Below are 25,464 nucleotides of genomic sequence, written 5' to 3' on the forward strand. Positions count from 1 at the left end.
TTGTGGTATATATATACTACCACTGGTGGAACCATGTCTTTGTCTTATGCTGCTGTATGACGCAATGGGTCAATAAACTTTGGTTTAAGCTTTACTAATCATCTGTAAATTTTACTGAAATGGCTGTTGTTTGACACTTTCTCCCTTTTTTAAATAATTTCTAAAACAAAAAATGGAAACAGTTCAATGGAAATCAATAAAAAAAGAGGTAAGAATATGTAAGAATACGTTAAAAGCTATTGCTGCATTTGGTGCAGATGACTAAACTGCTCCCTTATTTGTGTGTGTCTGTGTCTGCTTGTATACTGATGAGAAGTCACACAAAGGTATGTACAATTGGTAATGGGTTGTCGCATAATGTTATGCAGATCACATGTATCATCTACAGTTAATTTGTATTAATGGTTTATCTAAAACCTTATAGGACTCCATCACTGCAGCCATCTTCTTCCTCCCATAACTCTTCAATGAAGATCCCAAAGGACTCTCTGTAACCGATGTGAAATGGCTAGCTAGTTAGCGGGGTGCACGCTAATAGCATTTCAATCGGTGATGTAACTCGCTCTGAGACCTTGAAGTAGTTGCTCCCCTTGCTCTGCAAGGGCCGTGGCTTTTGTGGAGCGATGGGTAAGGATGCTTCGTGGGTGTCAGTTGTTGATGTGTGCAGAGGGTCCCTGGTTCGAGCCCAGGTAGGGGCGAGGAGAGGGACGGAAGCTATACTGTTACATTGGTGCCGTGACCCGGCTCACCGGTTGCTGCGGAAAAGGAGGAGGTCAAAAGGTGGGTGAGTCTAAACGATGTGAAATGGTTAGCAGGGTGCACGCTAATAGCGTTTCAATTGGTGATGTAACTCGCTCTGAGACCTTGAAGTAGTTGCTCCCCTTGCTCTGCAAGGGCCGTGGCTTTTGTGGAGCGATGGGTAAGGATGCTTACGTGGATGTCAGTTGTTGATATGTGCAGAGGGTCCCTGGTTCGAGCCCAGGTAGGGGCGAGGAGAGGGACGGAAGCTATACTGTTACGTCTCTATATTATGAACAAGGTATGTGTATGAAAATCGTTGTCAGAAGTGAAAAAAATTGCATTCACTTTTACCACAAAAACCAAGGTGCTAATCATCTGTATAATTATTATTTTTTGCATTTATAGACTTCACCCTCCCTACACCTCTGATGAATATAATAGGAAACCTGTTCGATCACCATGCACTTCAAAATCATTCTGGCTATGGATAGCCTGCAAAGGACATTCAACACATCAACATCAACACGCCAGAGGATATACCCAATGGACTTGGGGCTCTTCTGGATGTTTACCTCGTATTTGTTTTATTCTGCTTTTATGCTTTTAACTAAAAGCATAATAAACACTGACAACTAAAATGTTGTGTTATTGTTATGCTGATTATTAATAATAATAATAATGGGGGGGTTGAACTTTTTACCCCAAAATGTTATTTGAGGAACCATTAATGGGAGTTCTTTGAAGAACTTATAGGGGTTTCCCCAGTTTCAATTTGAAGAACCCATAAAGGATCCTCCAGGAACCTTTTCTTTTTAGAGTGTGAAATAACCATAATGAGCGCGGGCATGTCTGATTAGGCTTCGCTGTAGTGCAGATTCTGACTTTGAGTAGCCTTCCATCAGCCGCTGTGTCGATACAACAGCGGTAAAAAAGAGTCAATTATTGTGAGTTACTGGACACATTATTTGTGGCCTTGCTCATGCATACAGTATGGTGTGCGTCTTCATGCTACAGCTGGGTCTCATTTAGCGATTATCCCATTCCCATGCCCTAACAGTCACCACAAATCTTTGTCATTTTCACTTGAAGCAAACACTTCCCATGAACAAGTCACTTGCAGCTGAAACAGATTCGAGTGCGTCTGCCAACCTTGCAGCTTTTCTTCCCTGGGAGCTGTGTGCAATTTTGCTGCTGCCTTGGCCTTCATATGTTCCTCATGTAGCCCGTGTGACAGACTCTCTCCTGCTCATGGTGTTGTTCATGCACTGCTTGAACAAAACCTGTCTGTTAATAGCAGCCAAGTCAAGAATGTTGTAGAACACATCAAGTTCCTCTTACCTAGTACAGCCATGCCAGCTGATCCAAAACATCAGACACTCGCTCACTTGCTACCCGATATGAATCCTTTCACAGATATGGAAAGTCGTTCAGCATGAATCAGAATAACAATCATCAGAGATGTCATGATCCATTTGTTCCTGCCATCTGAGTCGTTTTCATTCAGATTTTGTGTTCTTGGTCTTGCCATTGTAAGATACTCATGCTCTCACTGTGTAGCCTTCTCCCAGGGCAGGCTTAATGCAGGGGTTTAACATGGCTGAATCCCCCGGCCCAGGCCCGTGGGAGGCTCAAGAGGAAAGCAAAAAATGAAATACTAATAATTTTTACCCCCATAAATTATAGAGGAAATATAAACTGTATATATTATACATGTAGTATATAGGGCCTCATTTTTTTTACTGCAACTGCCAACCACAGGAAGACTCAGGAGCCCGCTCTCAATGAGTGTAGACAGCCTGCTGCTCTGCTAATCATCAGATGGGGGAGGAGAGGAGGTAGGGGGCCCACATGGGTAACTGATTAATAAAAAAAGATATATAAACTGCATAATAAATACATGTGACTGGTCAATTGTGTGAGTCAGGGGCTGGGCCCCAGCCTGTAGGGTGAGCAATATGTTTTTTGTTTGTTATTATAATAATGTTTTATCCTAAAACAGGAGCCTGCTCTCAATGTTCAAAATACACCAGAGAGCATAATTTAGCCACAGTGGATAAATAGTGTATAAAAAAATAACTGTGGATTAAGTTTTATAACAAGCGCATACAGGTATCTGCCAAAATAAAGGGTGTTGAAAATAATAAAATAATGAGCTACCAGAACAGCTTCAATGCGCCATGGCATAGATTCTATAAGTGTACCTAAACCTTGCCAGGAAAATGCACCCCACACCATAACATGTACTTTGTAACCCTTATTAACTTAAGTGTTTCCTTTATTTTGGCAGTTAATGCAGTTTGGGCAGCATGCACTCCAAATATGTCACACCCTGATCTGTTTCACCTGTCTTTGTGATTGTCTCCACCTCCCTCCAGGTGTCGCCCATCTTCCCCATTATCCCCTGTGTATTTATACCTGTGTTCTCTGTTTGTCTGGTGCCAGTTTGACTTGTTTGTCAAGTTAACCAGCATTTTTGTTCTCAGCGCTTGCTTTTCCCAGTCTCTCTTTTTCTCGCCCTCCTGGTTTTGACCCTTGCCTGTCCTGACTCTGACCCTGCCTGCTTACCTGTACCTTTGCCCCACCTCTGGGATTATTGACCTCTGCCTGCTTTCACCTGTCTATTGTCTGCCCTTGTTGGATTATTAAACCATTGTTAATTCAATATTGTCTGCATCTGGGTCTTACCTTCATACCTGATAAATATGCAGCTTGTTGCATTGTGGCCATAGACATATCATCCAAAGAAGGGTTTTGTAACCTCTTACCCTGGCAATTTGACTGTGAAACTCATGGGTACACAAGCAATGGTTGTCAGTCCTGACTTTAATGGGAGTCAGGACTGGGATTATATTTCCATGGTTGGTTGCGGCTGTCGGTTTGCCTTTTGCAGATTTCAAAATACAGTTTGAAAGCAAGTGGCTACTGCTGAATAGAGGAGACTAATCTGTCTGTAGAACCAATATAATTTATTTTCTTAACAGATCCTAATTTTTTGCTAACAACAGCACTGTTTTTCAAAGTAGCTCATCTGGAGATAGGCTATTAGCATGACAAGCTCACCGGCCATCACCATGAGAAGCTTATGGCTTCATCTTCATAATTAGGTAAGTCAGTGTGCCACTGGAAATTATATTTAGTAGCCTGTTGTAGTCTATGATAAACAGTACCAGTCAAGTTTCTTTATTTTATAAACAGTACCAGTTTCTTTATTTTTACTATTTTCTACATTGTAGAATGATAGTGAAGACATTAAAACTATGAAATAACACATATGGAATCATGTAGTAACCAAAAGTGTTAAACAAATCTAAATATATTTGAGATTCTTCAAAGTAGCCACCCTTTGCCTTAATGACAGCTTTGCACACTCTGCACTTTTTTGGTTACTACATGATTCCATATGTGTTATTTCATAGTTTTGACATCTTCACTATTATTCTATATTGTAGAAAATAGTAAAAATAAAGAACAACCCTTGAATGAGTAGGTGTGTAAACTTTTGTCTGCTACTGTGTATACTGTATATGTTTTTCCTGTTAATATTGTACAATCTGTGTGTCACTTCAATGGCCTGGGCTACTGTTGGTTTGAATTCAAGACCAGATTGATCTCAGTTTGTCAGTCAGAGTAGCCACTCATTTCGGTCATTTGTATGGTATTAAAAAAGACTCATACGGCCATGTAAATGCATCATACAGCCATATTTCTGTATTTCAAAAGTTACATATGTTAAACTTGATTGCTGACATGCAAAACATTTGGGTCTATATCAACAATGGACTAACGAAACGAATACCAAAATAGTTTTTGGGTGGAGTTTTCCTTTAATCCGGCCCTGACTACTCCAAGTAGGTGTAGTTTAGACTAGTCTATATCAGTCCATCGACTGATTCGGTGGACTAATAAAGACTACACCGTTTTGAGATTATAATTAGAATAGATGAATACAATAAAATGTCCCGCCCTGTTCTTCATTCACAATTGCTGATTACATAATTCTGCATCATTTCACTTCCCTTCACTCATCAACATTTTCCCACATCATACTATACTTTATTTATTTAATTTGTTATGTGTGAAATTCGTTTTGGTATAGTTTAGGTTCAGTTTCATTACATTTACGTCATTTAGCAGACGCTCTTATCCAGAGCGACTTACAGTAGTGAATGCATACATTATAAAAAAAAAATTGTACCGGTCCCCCGTGGGAATCGAACCCACAACCCTGGCGTTGCAAACACCATGCTCTACCAACTGAGCCACACGGGACCACGAGGCAGTTATCGGGGTGATTATCAACTGGGCATGGCACATTCAACTATCAGAGAAGGAGCGGAGCAGGCTGGTGAAAACCATTACATGCCCTCCTAAAACTGGTTATAACTCCAGTTCTGTTTGTGATATTAACATTCTGTTTGTGATATTAACATTCTAACAATGACAGTGTGTTATATAGACTTATTTAGGAAAAGTCAAGGATGAGGGGGACATGACTAAAAATGGTGGTGTAATTAAACATTGAAATTCGTTTTGAGTCATTATGATGCTGTCAGTCTTTCCAGTGTTAATGTACACAATCACAAAGAAATCCATTCATATTTCATTTACAGTTGAAGTCGGAAGTTTACATACACTTAGGTTGGAGACATGAAAACTCGCTTTTTCAACCACTACACAAATTTCTTCTTGTTAACAAACTATAGTTTTGGCAAGTCGGTTAGGACATCTACTTCGTGCTTGACACAAGTAATTTTTCCAACAATTGTTTACAGACAGATTATTTCACTTAGAATTCATTGTATCACAAGCGTGACGTTCTGGGCTGCTCACAGGCAGCTACACAAACACAAGATCCCATAAAGCACAGGTGGGAAAAGGCTGCCTAAGTATGATTCCTAATCAGAGACAACGATAGACAGCTGCCTCTGATTAGGAACCCTACTCGGCCCAAAACAAAGAAATACAAAAACATAGAAAAAGGAACATAGAACGCCCACCCATGTAACACCCTGGCCTAACCAAAATAAAGAACAAAAAACCCCTCTCTATGGCCAGGGCGTTACAGTACCCCCCCCCCCCCCAAAGATGCGGACTCCGGCCGCAAACCTGACTCTGAAGGGGAGGGTCCGGGTGGGCCTTCCTACGGCGGCGGCTCGGGTGCGGGACGTGGACCCCGCTCCACCCTTGGCTGCGCCCGGCTGGCGACCCTGGCGGCTCCGGGCTGGCGGGCGGCCCTGGCGGCTCTGGCCCAGGATTCACCAGGCTGGGGAGACATGAAGGAGGCCTGGCTCTGGGCGCAGGTACAGGACTCACCAGGCTGGGGAGACATGCAGGAGGCCTGGCTCTGGGCGCAGGTACAGGACTCACCAGGCTGGGGAGACATGCAGGAGGCCTGGCTCTGGGCGCAGGCACAGGACTCACCAGGCTGGGAAGACATGCAGGAGGCCTGGCTCTGGGCGCAGGCACAGGACTCACCAGGCTGGGAAGACATGCAGGAGGCCTGGTTCGGGGCGCAGGCACAGGATTCCCCCGGCTGGGGAGACATGCAGGAGGCCTGGCTCTGGGCGTATGCACAGGACAGACCGGGTCCTGAAGATGCACTGGAGGTCTAGAGCGCATGGCCTGCACAACCCGTCCTGGCTCGATGCCCACTCTAGTATGGCACTTGCGGGGGGCTGGGATGTAGCGCACTGGGCTATGAGCACGCATTGGAGACACCGTGCGCTCCCCCGCATAACACGGCGCCTGACCAGTACCACGCCGCTTCCGGTAAGCACGGGGAGTTGGCCCAGGTCTCCAACCTGACTCTGCCACACTCCCCGTGTGCCCCCCCAAAAAAATATTTTGGGGCTGCCTCTCGGGCTTCCTTGCCAGCCGTGTTCCCTCATACCGTTGCCGTTGGTCCTTCTTTCCTGCTGCCTCCGCTCTTCTGAGTGCCTCTACCTGTTCCCATGGGAGGCGATCCCTTCCGACCAGGATCTCTTCCCAAGTGTAGGATCACTTGCCGTCCAGGATGTCCTCCCATGTCCAGTCCTTTCTCTCCCTGGCCCAGGATCCTTGCTCCTCCTGGGCACGCTGCTTGGTCCTTCTTTGGTGGGATCTTCTGTCACGATCATCTAAAGGAGTAGACCAAGGCGCAGCATGCTTAGAGTTCCACATGTTTAATAAATATGAAAACTCACCAAAACAATACAGATGAAGACGAAGCGTGACATTCTGGGCTGCTCACAGGCAGCTACACAAACACAAGATCCCACAAAGCACAGGTGGGAAAAGGCTGCCTAAGTATGATTCCTAATCAGAGACAACGATAGACAGCTGCCTCTGATTAGGAACCCTACTCGGCCCAAAACAAAGAAATACAAAAACATAGAAAAAGGAACATAGAACGCCCACCCATGTAACACCCTGGCCTAACCAAAATAAAGAACAAAAAAACCCTCTCAATGGCCAGGGCGTTACAGTAAGACGTTTCCATACACTAAGTTGACTGTGCCTTTAAAAAGCTTGGAAAATTGTAGAAAATATTGTAATGGCTTTAGGAGCTTCTGATAGGCTAATTTACATCATTTGACCAATTGGAGGTGTACCTGTGGATGTATTTCAAGGGCTACCTTCAAACTCAGTGCCTCTTTGCTTGACATCATGGGGAAATCAAAATAAATCAGCCAAGACCTCAGAAAACAAATTGTAGACCTCCACAAGTCTGGTTCATCTTTGGGAGCAATTTCCAAATGCCTGAAGTTATCACGTTCATCTGTACAAACAACAGTACGCAAGTATAAACACCATGGGACTAAGCAGCTGTCATACCGCTCTGGAAGGAGACATCTTCTGTCTCCTAGAGATGAACATACTTTGGTGTGAAAAGTGAAAATCAGTTCCAGAACAACAGCAAAGGACCTTGTGAAGATGCTGGAGGAAACAGGTGCAAAAGTATCTATATCCACAGTAAAACGAGTCCTATATCGACATAACCTGAAAGGCCGTTCAGCAAGGAAGAAGTCACTGCTCCAAAACCGCCATAAAAAAGCCAGACTACGCTTTGCAACTGCACATGGAGACAAAGATCGCACTTTTTGGAGAAATGTCCTCTGGTCGGATGAAACAAAAATAGAACTGTTTGGCCATAATGACCATCGTTATGTTTGGAGGAAAAAGGGGTACGCTTGCAAGCCGAAGAACACCATCCCAACCGTGAAGCACGGGGGTGGCAGCATCATGTTGTGGCGGTGCTTTGCTACAGGAGGGACTGGTGCACTTCACAAAATAGATGGCATCATGAGGCAGGAGAATTATGTGGATATATTGAAGCAACATCTCAAGACATCAGTCAGGAAGTTAAAGCTTGGTCGCAAAAGGGTCTTCCAAATGGACAATGACCCCAAGCATACTTCCAAAGTTGGGGCAAAATGGCTTAAGGAAAACAAAGTCAAGATATTGGAGTGGCCATCACAAAGCCCTGACCTCAATCCCATTGAAAATGTGTGGACAGAACTGAAAAAGTGTGTGCGAGCAAGGAGGCCTACAAACCTAACTCAGTTACACCAGCTCTGTCAGGAGGAATGGGCCAAAATTCACCCAATTTATTGTGGAAAGCTTGTGGAAGGCTATCCGAAACTTTTGACCCAAGTTAAACAATTTAAAGGCAATGCTACCAAATACTAATTAAGTGTATGTAAACTTCTGACCCACTGGGAATGTGATGAAAGAAATAAAAGCTGAAATAAATAATTCTCTGTACTATTATTCTGACATTTCATATTCTTAAAATAAAGTGGTGATCCTAACTGACCTAAGACAGGGCATTTTTACTAGGATTAAATGTCAGGAATTGTGATAAACTGAGTTTAAATATATTTGGCTAAGGTATATGTAAACTTCCGACTTCAACTGTAAGTAGGTCATGAAAAACATGATACAAGGCCATTAATTTGAAAAGAACAGAATAGCATGTTTTGAGTTGTATTTATCTGTGCTTAGTACCCAAAGCTATCGCTGCACCATACCAATGAAATCAGCTTGCTCGTTTAGCAGACATCACAGGCCCTGCCCTGCCTTGCCACAGTCAACACACATATATTTTACAGTAAGAATATAATGGAATATCCCAAATGGCTATTGCGGATTGTCACCATTAGCCTACTCACATGAGGAATGCATTAAGTTACGGTTATTCTTCGGAAAAGTTATATTTTGAAACAGAGACCATGTGCAATGTGTACAGTTGTTTGTCAAAATTGGTTTATTATGTCTGGCTTGCATGGACCTCTGTAGGATGATATGGAAGAAGTGCTATTTGGTAAGCTCATTGCTTCTTTGTCAATGCACGCTACGCAGGTCATCCAATTCTTCATTCTCTATTTAAGTGATAATGCATGGGTGTATATTGGCACGGGTGTTGTTAGGCCCGAGACAAATTCGAGGGCCAGCAAACCGTGCCAATATATCCTCCAAACACCGGCTTTGAGGGCATTATCACTTTTATACAACAAGTTACCAACATATTCAAATAATGATTGATATATTTTCATAAAAAAAGTTATTCTGCTGAATTTATTCATACTATTTTATCCTTCCACGAGATATAGTCCTTGCTACCCAAGCCGGCTGGTGGTTCGGTTGCCAGAGATGCGACCCAGTCGTTAAGCATTTTTGTTCTGTATCTATGGACGCGACCCAGTTGTTCGTTCTAAATGTTCCATTGTCATACTGGCTGGCAACGGTCTTACCCCTTGCTAGCTAGCCAACTACTGCTAACTTACAGTCACGTCAAACGGTGCAGCCAGAATAACAGCAAAGTAGCTACATTTCATTTCGTTTTACCTGTTTTCTATTGACATTTCTTTGTCCATAAAAATGATGCCAGCTGATTCATAATTTCAACTGGCTGATAAAAACTGTTTGCCTGTCTGTCTTGTCCCAACTCCCGACACGTTTTCAATATTTCAATATTGAAACAATGTTGCGAATATCGGAGAAACAGACACCAAGGTTAATACAAATCTCCACAATTGAAAACCAAAGGCTAGTCTAAAAGAAATGGAAGATAATGTCTAGATGCTTTTTATAGTAGAGATACATTTTATAAATTGCCTGCCTGGGCTGATGAGACAGTGGATTGCGCAGTGAGATGGAACAGAGTAAATAGGCATTAACCAATCAGCATCCAGGATTAGATCGACCCATCGTATAATTGACAATTGATAATATTGTCACCCATTAGACTATTGTCAATTTAATCTTGTCCTTAGGCCACATCTTTTATTATATGTGTGAAATTAGTTTCAATATAGTTTAGGTGTAGTTTGGACAGGCAAACTGGGTAGGCAACTGTTGTCTTACAGTCAGAAAATACACAATAATTATTTTAGTACTTACATTCTATGCAATTCTGGATCAATCAATACATTTTCCAACAGATTCAATTTGCATTTGGTGTCCTGAGTTTCTTTTAACATAATAAACTCAGCAATAAATGAAATGTCCTCTCACTCTCAATTGCGTTTATTTTCAGCAAACGTAACGTGTAAATATTTGCATGAACATAACAAGATTCAACAACTGAGACATAAACTGAACAAGTTCCACAGACATGTGACTAACAGAAATTGAATAATGTGTCCCTGAACAAAGGGGGGGTCAAAATCAAAAGTAACAGTCAGTATCTGGTGTGGCCACCAGCTGCATTAAGTACTGCATTGCATCTCCTCCTCATGGACTGCACCAGATTTGCCAGTTCTTGCTGTGAGATGTTACCCCACTCTTCCAACAAGGCACCTGCAAGTTCCCGGACATTTCTGGGAGGAATGGCCCTAGCCCTCATCCTCCGATCCAACAGGTCCCAGATGTGCTCAATGGGATTGAGATCCGGGCTCTTCGCTGGCCATGGCAGAACACTGACATTCCTGTCTTGCAAGAAATCACGCACATAACGAGCAGCATGGCTGGTGGCATTGTCATGCTGGAGGGTCATGTCAGGATGAGCCTGCAGGAAGGGTACAACATGAGGGAGGAGGATGTCTTCTCTGTAACACACAGTGTTGAGATTGCCTGCAATGACAACAAGCTCAGTCCGATGACGCACCGCCCTAGACCATGACGTACCCTCCACCTTCAAATCAATCCCGCTCCAGAGTACAGGCCTCGGTGTAACGCTCATTCCTTCGACGATAAACGCGAATTCGACCATCACCCCTGGTGAGACAAAACCTCGACTCGTCAGTGAAGAACACATTTTCCCAGTCCTGTCTGGTCCAGCGACGGTGGGTTTGTGCCCATAGGCGACGTTGTTGCCGATGATGTCTGGTGAGGACCTGCCTTACAACAGGCCTACAAGCCCTCAGTCCAGCCTCTCTCAGCCTATTGCGGACAGTCTGAGCACTAATGGAGGGATTGTGTGTTCCTGGTGTAACCTGGGCAGTTGTTGTTGCCATCCTATACCTGTCCCGCAGGTGTGATGTTCGTATGTACCGATCCTGTGCAGGTGTTTTTACACATGGTCTGCCACTGCAAGGACGATCAGCTGTCAGTCCTGTCTCGATGTAGCGCTGTCTTAGGTGTCTCACAGTACGGACATTGCAATCTATTGCCCTGGCCACATCTGCAGTCCTCATGCCTCCTTGCAGCATGCTTAAGGCACGTTCACGCAGATGAGCAGGGACCCTGGGCATCTTTCTTTTGGGGTTTTTCAGAGTCAATAGAAATCCTCTTTACTGTCCTAAGTTTTCATAACTGGGACCTTAATTGCCTACCGTCTGTAAGCTGTTAGTGGCTTAACGACAGTTCCACATGTGCATGTTCATTAATTGTTTATGGTTCTTTGAACAAGCATGGGAATCAGTGTTTAAACCCTTTACAATGAAGCTCTGTTATTTGGATTTTTACTAATTATCTTTGAAAGACAGGGTCCTGAAAAAAGGGACTTTTCTTTTTTTGCTGAGTTTAAATGTATTAATTTAGCAATATTTATACAATTTAAATAGAAATGGTCAGAATGACCATCATGGCCTTTATAGTTATGACAGGGTTTCCCAAACTCGTTTTCCAAACTTCTTCAATATAATTTATTGTAGCAAAACCTAAAAAATGGTTGTGTTATGGTCAAAAATATGGATTCCTCTTGTTAAGAAACAGTGTAGTCTTGGCTTAGTTACAGTCGACATGTCAATCTCACTCACCAAAACAGGGCTGGTGTTGCTACCCATATCAGGTCTAATCCATACAAAGAGAAGGCAACTGCAGAGAGCTAAACATATATGTGTAATTGTTCATAATATTACAAATATTAGCCAGTACTAAGTCCCAATGCTGTGGCCAAAAGGTCACCTAAAGTTATGGATGAGCCAATGTGGCAAACAAAGAGTAGCAACCTATGAGCAGGGAAAGGCCAGCTTATTCATTAGTTTCACAGCAGGCATAATAATAAATCAAAGACCAGAGCAACAAGTCCCTGAGTGGCTCCTCTCCCTAGCCCAGAGCTACAAAGTAGCATCATGCCAAGCTCCTCAGACAGAGTAAGGTAGGTGTTATTGCAAGCTTCTCCTCAGAAGTGGCTGTGTCATGGTTCCAGACACTAAATCCAGGGTCTAAAGTTTCTGACCTCATAAAAGCATTGAGCTGCTGGACAGAGTCAGACGTGTGGGTTGGTGATATGACAGTGGCCAGACACCTACATGATGCTGCTGACAGATTTATGTATCTGACCTTGTCGGTGGGTCTTAAACATTTGGGATTTAAGATCCACCTACTGTCACACTCTGATCTGTTTCACCAGTTTTTGTGATTTTCTCCACCCCTCTCCAGGTGTTGCCCATCTTCCCCATTTTTTAAATGTATTTATTTTATTTAACCTTTATTTAACCAGGTAGGCTAGTTGAGATCAAGTTCTCATTTACAACTGCGACCTGGCCAAGATAAAGCAAAGCAGTGCGACACAAACAACAACACAGAGTTACACATGGAATAAACAAGAGTACAGTCAATAACACAATAGAAAAAAAGAAAGTCTATATACAGTGTGTGCAAATGGCGGGAGGAGGTAAGGCAATAAATAGGCCATAGTAGCAAGTAATTATAATTTATCAAATTAACACTGGAGTGATGCATGTGCAGGTGATGATGTGCAAGTAGAAATACTGGTGTGCAAAAGAGCAGAAAAGTAAATAAAAACAATATGGGGATGAGGTAGGTAGATTGGATGGGCTATTTACAGATGGGCTATGTACAGCTGCAGCGATCGGTTAGCTGCTTGGATAGCTGATGTTTAAAGTTAGTGAGGGAAATATAAGTCTCCAGCTTCAGCGATTTTTGCAATTCGTTCCAGTCATTGGCAGCAGAGAAATGGAAGGAAAGGCGGCCAAAGGAGGGGTTGGCTTTGGGGATGACCAGTGAGATATACCTGCTGGAGCGCGTGGTACGGGTGGGTGTTGTTATCGTGACCAGTGAGCTGAGATAAGGCGGAGCTTTACCTAGCAAAGACTTATAGATGACCTGGAGCCAGTGGGTCTGGCGACGAATATGGAGCGAGGGCCAGCCGATTAGAGCATAAAGGTCACAGTGGTGGGTGGTATATGGGGCTTTGGTGACAAAACGGATGGCACTGTGATAGACTGCATCCAGTGTGCTGAGTAGAGTGTTGGAGGCTATTTTGTAAATTACATCACCGAAGTCGAGGATCGGTAGGATAGTCAGTTTTACTAGTGTATGTTTGGCGGCATGAGTGTTGCAGAATAGGAAGCCGATTCTAGATTTAATTTTAGATTGGAGATGTTTAATATGAGTCTGGAAGGAGAGTTTACAGTCTAGCCAGACACCTAGGTATTTGTAGTTGTCCTCATATTCTATGTCAGAACCGTCCAGAGTAGTGATGCTAGTCGGGCAGGCAGGTGCGGGCAGGGAATGGTTGAAAAGCATGCATTTAATTTTATTAGCGTTTAAGAGCAGTTGGAGGCCATGGAAGGAGTGTTATGGCATTGAAGCTCGTTTGGAAGTTTGTTAACACACTGTCCAAAGAGGGGTCAGATGTATACAGAATGGTGTCATCTGCGTAGAGGTAGATCAGGGAATCACCCGCAGCAAGAGCAACATCGTTGATATATACAGAGAAAAGAGTCGGCCCGAGAATTGAACCCTGTGGTATCCCCATAGAGACTGCCAGAGGTCCGGACAACAGGCCCTCCAATTTGACACACTGAACTCTGTCTGAGAAGTAGTTGGTGAACCAGGCGAGGCAATCATTTGAGAAACCAAGGCTGTTGAGTCTGCCGATAAGAATACGGTGATTGACAGAGTCGAAAGCCTTGGCCAGGTCGATGAAGACGGCTGCACAGTACTGTCTTTTATCGATGGCGGTTATGATATCATTTAGTACCTTGAGCGTGGCTGAGGTGCACCCGTGACCAGCTCGGAAACCGGATTGCACAGCGGAGAAGGTACGGTGGGATTCGAAATGGTCAGTGATCTGTTTATTAACTTGGCTTTCGAAGACTTTAGAAAGGCATGGCAGGATGGATATAGGTCTATAACAGTTTGGGTCTTGAGTGTCACCCCCTTTGAAGAGGGGGATGACTGCGGCAGCTTTCCAATCTTTAGGGATTCCATTATCCCCTGTGTATTTATACCTGTGGTTTCTGTTTGTCTGTTGCCAGTTCGTCTTGTTTGTTTGCGTCAACCAGCAGTTTGTGTCTCAGCTCATGCATTTTCCCAGTCTCTCTTTTCTTGTCCTCCCGGTTTTGACCCTTGCCTGTCCTGACTCTGACCCCGCCTGCCTGACCACTCTGCCTGTCCCTGAGCCTGCATGCTGATCGGTACCTCTGCTCCCCTCTGGATTACCGACCTCTGCCTACCCTGAGCCTGCCGGCCGTCCTGACACTTTGCTCATACTCTGGATTATCGACCCCTGCCTGCCTTGACCTGTCTTTGCCTGCCCCTGTTGCTACAATAAACATTTTTACTTCGACAGTCTGCATCTGGGTCTTACCTTGATACCTGATACCTACAAGGTCGGATACTTAATGATACAGTATGTCAACAATTACAGCATAAAAAAATTGCTTTCCAAGAATTATGCCCTTTGAAAAGCTGCTTCAAAAGAGCATGTTGCTATTCTGCCAAAAACGTTTCCCTGATTCTCTGTGCCCTGTCACAACCAATGGGTCACAACTGTCAACCAGTGCACAACCTCATATTCTCACGGAAAAGGTCACCAAAAGTTATGGATGAGCCAATGTAGCAAACAAACAGTAGCAAGCTATGAGCAGGGAAAAGGCCAGCTTATTCATTAGTTTCACAGCAGACACAATAATAAAACTAAGACCAGAGCAACAAGTCCCAGACTGACTCCTCTCCCTAGCCCAGAGCTACAAAGTACATAGGAAAAGAGGGTTAAAGTATTAGGCTAAGCTCCTCCGACTGAGTAGGTGTTATTGCAAGCTTCTCCTCAGAAGTGACGTCCAAGTAGCTGTGTCATGGTTTCAGACACTAAAGTTTCTGACCTCATAAAAGCATTGAGCTGCTGGACAGAGTCAGACGCGTGGGTTGGTGAGATGACAGTGGCCAGACACCTACATGATGCTGCTGACAGATTTACCCTAAATAATGCTCCTGGAATCCTTCTGTAAAATGTTTTCGTAAAAGACGGGGCAGAGTACCCCTGCTAACATCTGTCCACCCAACAGCCTACATAAGGTCCCCTAGCCTATTTTTCAATGATTTTGGACAGAAATACTCACACTTGTCTCACAAATGCATTCTTGAATTAATGTATTCCATAAGTGGTGCTAAATGTCATAATAGTGTATTGTAAATCAGTCCAACACTGTGGAAGCAATGTGCAATCAATCAAACAGATTCATTCATCATGTGTCCTCGGGTACTGGGGTGAGGAGCGTATTGTGTCCTTCACAGGCAGAAAGGTGATATTTGTAGTCATGATACAGAACAATCAGTTAGAGATAATTATCTGTAACTCCATGGGTTACATCCTGGTTATGAGCGTGGAACACAGAGAGTAGGGCAGGTTTTTACCAATGATTTACAATTATAGATAAAACTCTAGACCACTACTACAAGATATCTTGGCAAGCATAACTAACTACCATCTGTGTAACTGAACACTGGGAAATGAGAAGTGATAGCAGAAGAGAAGAAGAGGAGAAGGGAAAGCAGGAGTCCCATTTATCAACCTCTTGTTTATGTAAAACAAACTCATGAGAGAAGCAACATGGCTACTATCAGTTAGTATCCCACACTAGAACTATAGGAGCCTTTAGCCAGGGCTGACAATATCACGACTTAGGATATGACCCAGATGCAGACACAGGAGGCGGATAGAACAGTTCTCAGATGATTTATTAGAAACACTGGGCAGGCAAAGGGTACAGGAAGTCAGGCAGGCTCAGGGTCAGGGCAGGCAGAGGTTCGTAATCAGGTCAGAGTCAGGCAGGTACAGGACGGCAGACAGGCTCAGGGTCAGGGCAGGCAGAATGGTCAGAACCGGGAAAAACTAGGAAACAGAACTAAAGAAACAAGACCGCAGGAAAGACCGCAGGACGCAGGAAAGAGCCGCAGGAAAGACCGCAGGAAATGCCTGACAAGACAATATGAACTGACAACAGACAAACAGAGAACACAGGTATAAATACACGGGATAATGGAAAGATTGGCAACACCTGGAGGGGGGTGGAGACAAGCACAAAGGCAGGTGAAACAGATCAGGGTGTGACAGACATGGTAATACAGACACTGGGCTGTAGGCTTCTGTCTGTCTAGGGATTCTGCAGTAAGGCATTTTAAAGAGAGAACATAAAACACACACTTTTTTAAAATAAAACAATATGCATTGTCAATAGCCCTGGTTTTCATTTGGAGGGTTGCCAAATGGAAGAAAAATAGGATGCAGGTGCTGTGGCAATCCTCCACCACCATGAACAACACCATGACATTCAACGTTGTGCCACTTGGACAGTTGCCCCAGGTTGCATTGTTGTATTGACCATTATAATGTAATTGACATGTTGATTAAAATCCCCTGGAGACCAAAGTTCAATTAAATTCAGAGAAGGACAAAGTATTTCCTCCTGGCTAAGAATTCAGGGGAGGAGAGAAACAAAAGGTCTTCCAATACTGAATCAGAGGAAACCTTGAATCTCAACTGCCCAAATATGGTGTACCCTCCCCCTCCGACCACAAAACAAGGCACCCTAACCTAAATGAAGACCAGGTTATCCCAAACGCAAACACCCACACATTTACGCACTTCCTCCTTCGGGATGTGTCCCAATACTTCTGAATTACCTCCTTTTCTCTGTGGACAGAAAGGTCCAGGGGAGGGGTAGATTGAAAACAATAGCTAGGTGACATTTGCTCTCATATCACATCCTCCCAAAAGATTAGTGGTCAAAAAGGAAAAGACAGGAGGAGAAAAGTTATCTAAGAGAAATGACATGATTTTGGGGGTTTATGTTTTTAAATAACAACAAAGCCACGGTAATGAGTTACTCCAAATATATTGAATGAGAGCACAGCTCACTGATGCTGTGCAGAATCTTTCCAGATCCTTGATATCCTTCGTCTTCGCTTACGGACTGCCCTCTTCAATTCAAACCACAGGTTTTCAATGGGGTTCAACCAGTAGAAGCAAAATAGCCCCTTAACATCTGACCATAGATCTGCCTACAATGGCACTTGGATTGAACCGGTGCTTATGGTCATATGACACGAAAATAGAGGTCTTTGGCCAAGCACACCAGTGGTGGGTTTGGCCTTCGAAACAACAACGCATATGCAGAAAATACCTCATCCTTACTGTAAAACATGGTGGTGGATCTTTGATGTTATGGGGCTATTTTGCTTCCACTGGTGGTTTGAATTGAAGAGGGCAGTCTATAAGCGCACATGAAGGATATCAAGGATCTGGAAAGATTCTGTACAGATGAATGTTCTGAGAACTCTCCCAATGTGTTCTCCAATCTCATAAAACATTTTAGAATGTGTCTTAAGTAAGGAAAAAGTAATGAAAATAGGGGATACAATAATCTGACCCCTATACTTTTGAGATTCTGAGAAATAATATTGTTGTAAAATAATATTATTTTTACATTTTGGGGGGGAATACAACATAGCTCAGTATTTGTATTATTTATTTTATACAGTCTTTTGGCTCATCTTTATCAAGGAATCAAATCATTTTGGACCTGACTATATGTTGTAAATGGTGTGATTGGAAGACTTATCTTCTTGTTTCTTTTTAGGCATTCCGACACTTTGTCTGCGTGATAGGATTTGTGCTTTCTTTTCACTCTCATATGTTTTAATCACATCATTAAAAATAGTTACATTTCTATTGAAATGTTGAACTAAATTTGTGCCCGGAACCACATCATATTATAGCTTAATCATTTCGAATAAACATCACATCATTTGACCACAGAGGTCACCAAAACCTTGAGGGAAAGGGGATAAAACAATTTCTCCTAAAGTAACAGAAACCACTGTCTGTATTTAGCCTCATTGTGTTTTTTCTGTCCCATTATATAAAAGCAGTCGTAGGCATTTACAGGAAACTTAAGTCACAATGACCACAACTGAACTACACAGACTGTACTGGACAGGCCCTGCTATCAGCCAAGACAACATGACCTACAGGGAGTCTGGGACTGGTACTGTAGGGAATGGTTATGGATTAGGTGGTTTTCCATGAGAATAAACACAGCAGTAATAAAGCATAGTCCTTATGTGGGAGTCCTGGCATTGATGTAAAGTGTTGGGAAGATAAAAGCTGCTCAAAGATGGTCAACATTTTCAAGACCTAGCTGTTAATTTTCCTTTCATTTTCGGACAATTTAGGATGTTGCACATCCTTGGCTGAACGTGGTGTGCAACATCCTAAAATGTCAGAAAATACAAAAATGGTGGAGGGAAATGGTGTTGTTCCATAAAGAAAGTATGCATTTTTCCCCCGTTCTTTTCCACCTTCTCGCCATTGAAGCTAGTTAAGGAGGAAAATTATACCTTGTAGCCTAGAGGTTTCATGTAGGCTAGGCTTACACATGATAGTCAGCAACTCAATTTATAGACGCCATGTAAGTGATGTTTTCTATTGGAGACTTTACGCTGAGTAGCCAAATAGTATGCTGCTAGCATTGGGACGACTGGCCTAATTTATGAATGAAGCCAACGGCACTGAGCCTTTTTCTATAATATTTTATGAGATTGGAGAACACATTGGAATCATTCCTCCATATAGAATCTTTCCAGATTCTTGATATCCTTCGGTCTGCGCTTATGGACTGTCCTCTTCAATTCAAACCACAGGTTGTCAATGGGGTTCAAGTCTGGAGACTGAGATGGCCATTGTAAAATGTTGATTTTGTGGTCAATTAACCATTTATTTGTGGACTTTGATGTGTGCTTGAGTTCATTGTCTTGCTGGAAGATTGACTTGTAGCCAAGTTTCAGCCTCCAGGTAACCAGGTTTTGGTTAAAATGTCCTTGTACTTGATAGAGTTCATGATGCCATTGACCTTAGCAAGGGCCTCAGGACTAGTGGAAGCAAAACAACCCCATAACATCAAATACCCATCACCATATTTTACAGTAGGTATGAGGATCATTTCTGCACATGCATCCATCTTTGATGCCAAACCCACCGCTGGTGTGTGTGGTCAAATACTTATATTTGTGTCTTATATCACCATAGCACCTGATTCCAATCCAAGTGTCAATGCCAAGCTCTAGACCAGGGATCATCAACTAGCCATGGGATGGTTTTTTCTTGAGCGGATGGTCAGGAGGCCAGAACATAATTACAAATAATTTGTAGACCAGATATATTTGACTAAAACATAATCCTTCCAAACCTTGCTTACATTTGTATACGATCACACACAGTACCAGTCAAAAGTTTGGACACACCTACTCATTCAAGGGTTTTCTTTGAATTGTACTATTTTCTACATTTTTAAAGAATAGCCAGGCATCATCTACTGACGGGATGAGGTCAATGTCATTCCAGGATACCCCGGCCAGGTCGATTAGAAAGGCCTGCTCGCAGAAGTGTTTTAGGGAGCGTTTGACAGTGATGAGGGGTGGTCGTTTGGTCGCAGAACCATTACGGATGCAGGCAATGAGGCAGTGATCGCTGAGATCTTGATTGAAAACAGCAGAGGTGTATTTGGAGGGCGAGTTAGTTAGGATGACATCTATGAGGGTGCCCGTGTTTACGGATTTGGGGTTGTACCTGGTAGGTTCATTGATAATTTGTGTGAGATTGAGGGCATCAAGCTTAGATTGTAGGATGGCCGGGGTGTTAAGCATGTCCCAGTTTAGGTCACTTAGTAGCATGAGCTCAGAAGATAGGTGGGGGGCAATCAATTCACATATGGTATCGAGGGCACAGCTGGGGGCAGAGAGAGGTCTATAGCAAGCGGCAACTGTGAGAGACTTGTTTCTGGAAAGGTGAATTTTTAAAAGTAGAAGCTTGAATTGTGTGCCTTATTAAAAGTTAATTTGGGGAATTTCTTTGCTTCTTAATGTGTGTGAGCCAATCAGTTGTGTTGTGACAAGGTAGGGTTGGTATACAGAAGATAGTCCTATTTGGTAAAACCCAAGTCCATATTATGGCAAGAACAGATCAAATAAGCAAAGAGAAGTCTAACGACAGTCCATCATTACTTTAAGACATGAAGGTCAGTCAATCCGGAAAATTTCAAGAACTTTGAAAGTTTCTTCAAGTGCAGTCGCAAAAACCATCAAGCACTATGATGAAACTGGCTCTCATGAGGACCGCCACAGGAATGGAAGACCCAGGTGCCTCTGCTGCAGAGGATAAGTTCATTAGAGTTAACTGCACCTCAGAAATTGCAGCCCAAATAAATGCTTCACAGAGTTCAAGTAACAGACACATCTCAACATCAACTGTTCAGAGGAGACTACGTGAATCAGGCCATCATGGTTGAATTGCTGCAAAGAAACCACTACTAAAGTGAAGCATGGAGGAGGAGGTGTGATGGTGTGGGGGTGTTTTGCTGGTGACACTGTCGGTAATTTATTTAGAATTCAAGGCACACTTTACCAGCATGGCTACCACAGCATTCTGCAGCGATACACCATCCCATCTGGGTTGCGCTTAGTGGGACTATCATTTGTTTTTCAACAGGACAATGACCCAACACACATCTAGGCTGTGTATATTTACTTTTTTAGCTATTGTTTTGTACACATTGCCTGATTTAAGGTCAACAACCATTTGTCTATTTCTATTTGTGAGTTCTTTGCCTTTCCCCATGGGGATAAATTAAAAATGTATTTTACATACGTGTTACCTCATTTTTATACATCAGTGACACAGGACGCAATGGAAGGCCACAATACAGGTTCTTAAAATTAGATGAATTTATAAATGCAATTTTATTTATAAGAATCCTTATGGAAGACAATAATTTTGTACTTGTTCAACAAAATGTCTTTCTCTGAGCAACTGTATCGGTATAAAATAATATAATTTTCTATTTTTCTGCATACAATATAGCTGTGTTCGTATTATTTTTTTTATACAGTCTTTTATGTTCGTCTTTATCAAGGGTGCTAATCCTTTTGGAGCTGACTGTAAGTCCACGGTACCCGTCGGGATATCTCGGGATACCGGTCACCAGTGTTAAACCCTATTACAAAGTGGGTAGCAGATGTTCACCTGATATGCTGTCCGTCCACTGGAGGATGAGACACAGGTGACAGAGCGCTGGTCCACCAGGTCCAGGGCCTGCAGGGCACAGGAGCCAAACACAAACCTTATCCTGGGAGAGAGACAGGGACAGGGGACAGGCAGGGAAAGGGACCCATATTAAGGCTAGCTCTTTTAATGGAGAAAATACTTTCATTTAAACAAACACCTGAGTAAGAGAGCGACTGAGACAGTAAGCCTGATGGCATTATTCCTAACACACTCAGCTAATTAGCTAAGTAAATTCAGGTAATGAAGGACTGAAGAGAAGTGCTAAACCAGGCAAATTACCCTTCAGGATTAACAAAACACAGGACAGGATGTGACCCAGCCACAACTATGGCCACAGCACCCACTACATCAGGAAATGCCTCACTAACCAGCCAACCAATAAGGGAGGTTTATGTCTGTTTAGGTGGCAGTGACGGCATCTCACTCTCACTGTGGGAAGCACAGGCCACAAAAGGCCACTCACTCCCACCGGTTTCCCCAATAAAACACACTCACTCAGTTTCAGTGACGTGAGAGTTTTTAGAAGGATCACCCCTACAAAAAGCTATGACTAGTGTGTTGTGGTGTATTTTGATTGCCGTGGAGTGTTCCAAACTATTTTTAGTGACCTTAAATGTGACGTGTGTAGGATTGGCAAAAAAGATGTCCGGAATGGTAAATGTGATTATTGGTAAAACAAGGTGTGTCCATGATGAGAAAGGATCTGGTGCAACACCATGAGAAGAATCCCAGGTCAAATAGAGGTGAAAGGTACAGTAACACTCACGCAATGAGCAGATCATCAGCAACTGCAAAGAAAACACACAAAAACAGTGATGGAGTTAGAATCATTTCTTTATCTGGTTTTAAATAAGCTATAGGCCTAAAATAGGATCTTATTTTTTTAAATGAAACCTTTATTTAACTAGGCAGGTCAGTTAAAAACAAATTCTTATTTACAATGATGGCCTGCCCCAGACGCCGCCCTACAGGACACCCAATCACAGCCGAATGTGATGCAGCCTGGATATGAATCAGGTACTGTAGTGACGCCTCTTGCACTGAGATGCAGTGTCTTAGACCGCTGCGCCACTCGGGAGCCCTTATTGTTAAATAATTCCTCAGAGACAGTATAATGAAAAGTGAATTCGCAATTTGCTTTTATATCCTTAATTATCATGAAGACAGTAAGAGAGGAGTATGCTGACAGCTTCTGGAGAAAGTAAGGGCTTGACCTCAATGAAGAGGAGTGTAGCTACTGACATCATGAAGGGCATAGAATAGCCTAGGCCTACTATCTCTCCCTAGCCCACATCATGCAATGCCTTTTGCAGTCCTCCCTCTGGTGCAATAGCATGCCAGGATTATTTATATTTTTAAATCTCAGGAAGCCTGCTATAGGGTATACTATATTCACAGGAAAGATTCAGGTTATAAATCAGCACTTGGTCATTTTTTCTTGAAATATGTTTTAAAAGACGTTCAACATTTGGTTTGGACTGGAGGAGTTAATTTTGATCTCTTTGATCCAGAGGCCATTATACAAAGTCTGGTCTATGATACAAATATAGTCTACTGGTGATGACTAAGCCAGGCTGAGTGATAATCTGAGGGGGCGAGAGTAATAAGGAGAGAGAATTCCCAGAATCTACACACAGAGGAAATCTCAGTGGTGCAAAGGAAAGAGAGAAATGACAAAAAATCGGTTAGAATTAAATCCATGTCCAAAATGTTGAAGGGAGAATATGGCTGGCTGATACAATTACTGGAACAGTCTTCAGTCCAATGAGAGTTGTCTTCAGACAAACATCTGTGTTGTCTCAACAGATGTGATAAAAACAGGAAACTCAGACAAAATGGTCAGTCATAACAAAGCCATAACAACAGTGCCATCTGCTGGCTGGCACACCCGATGCTGGCTGGCACACCCGACTAGAGATGTGTTTGCATGACATTCACAGATGAGTAAACTAGTGGGTTTTTTTCAAGCTATAACTCACTTAGAGTTTTCTCTTCTGTCTTCTGTATGTCTTTGAAGATTTGTTCGGCCACCGCAGGTAAAAATAAAGGTATCTCAGAACCTGCAAATGTGCCAGAGAAAGGTTTATGGGCAAAGCGTAACATTAAAGCACGAGATACAAAATGTATGATACAAAATTAATCAGAGGTCTACCTGTAATCCATTAGAAGCTCGCAATACGTATAGTGCATACTGGGATTGGGATATATGTTGGTCAAAGTACTAAGTTGTTTACATTATATTTTGCCAATAGTAAAATAATAATAGCTACAGTACTTTGTATCCCTCATTTACTCAAGTGTTTCCTTTATTTTGGCAGTTACCTGTAATTCATTCAGTGCCTATAGAAAGTCTGGATATCTTCACATTTTATTGTGTAACAAAGTAGGATTAAAATTGATTTAATTAACATTTTTTGTCAACGATCTACACAAAATACTCTTTAAAAAATCTATAATTTTTGAAAGATGAATAGAAATGAACAACACTAATATACCTTGATTAGATATGGATTCACATGTTAGAAACACCTTTGGCAGTGATTACAGCTATGAGTCTTCTTGGGTAAGTCTCATAAGAGCTTTGCACACCTGTATTGTGCAATATTTGCCCATTATTCTTTTCATGGCTAGACAGCAATTTTTATGTCTTGCTATAGATTTTCAAGTAGATTTAAATCAAAACTGTTATTTGACCACTAAGGAACATTCCCTGTCTTCTTGGTAAGCAATTCTAGTGTAGATTTGGCTTTGTGTTGTAGGTTATTGTACTGCTAAAAGGTACATTCCTCTCCCAGTGTCTGATGTAAAGCAGACTGAAGCAGGTTTTCCTTTAGGATATTGCCTGTGCTTAGCTCCATCCCGTTTCTTTTCATCCTGAAAAACTACCCAGTCTTTGCCGATGTCAACCATACCCATACCATGATGCAGCCACCACCATGCTTGAAAATAGGGAGGCAGTTACTCAGCGATGTGTTGTGTTGTGTTGGATTTGCCCAAAATTAAGTCTTTGCATTTAGGCCAAAAAGTGTATTCCTTTGCAGTGTTTTTTTTTTCTTGCAGTATACTTTAGTGCCTATATGCATGTTTTGGAATATTTTAATTCTTAATATTTGTATTCTTCTTTTCACTCTGTCATTTAGGTCATTATTGTGGAGTCACTACAAAGGACGACTGCATCTTTGATGTGTCTGGGTGGTTTAATACATGATCCACAGCATAATTATTAACTTGAACATGCTTAAAGATACAGTATATTCAGTGTCTGTTTTATTGTTGTTACCCATCTACCAATCACTGCCCTTCTTTGAGGCTTTTGAAAAGCTCTCTGGTCTTTGTAGTTGAATCTGTGCTTGAAATTCAACACTTGACTGAGAGACCTTTGTTTGAGGGACAGAGGACAGGGTAGTCATTCAAAAATGATGTCAACCCCTATTATGTATTCATGCAGTGACTACATTTTAGTTATGTAATTTGTATTAATTTGTCAAAATTCATATATTAAAAAAATCACGTTGATATTATGGAGTATTTTGTATAAATCAATGAAAGAAAAGTACAATTAAATAATTTTCAATCCTCCCCAAGTTTCTAACAATTGAGAAAGAGAGTGTTTAAAATATATACTCTGTAGGCCTACAAGAAATAAGAGACAGAAAGTTCTCCATGTCAGCCATTTTCCCCACTTTTCTTCAATCAGATAATCTACATCAGCCATACTCAACAGGCAGAGCGTAGTCCGGATCCGGACACAGAATGGGGTCAATAAGGACCGCGAGTCCCAACTTCATTGTTTTTATTTTTAAGAACTCAGTCAGGCTTTTAATTTAATGCTGTTGAGAGTTGTACTAGTAGAATGCACAAGGTGCAATTTTGACATGTGGTAGTGCAAGGGCAGTTTTCCTCTTGTTAAGTCATTCACTGACAGGTCTTAGAGAGCTATTTACAACCTGACGAAAATGTCCAGTTGACCAACTAGCCCATGTTTTCTA

General features: G+C 42.3%; 1 pseudogene; it reads right to left on the reverse strand.

Moving 5' to 3' along the window:
• LOC106603422 (zinc finger SWIM domain-containing protein 7-like) overlaps positions 1 to 25,464 on the reverse strand; it is a 46,625-nt pseudogene that overhangs the window by 13,579 nt on the left and 7,582 nt on the right.

This window comes from Salmo salar, chromosome 04 (assembly GCF_965601325.2).
Source record: "Salmo salar chromosome 04, fSalSal1, whole genome shotgun sequence".
Classification (NCBI taxonomy): domain Eukaryota; kingdom Metazoa; phylum Chordata; class Actinopteri; order Salmoniformes; family Salmonidae; genus Salmo; species Salmo salar.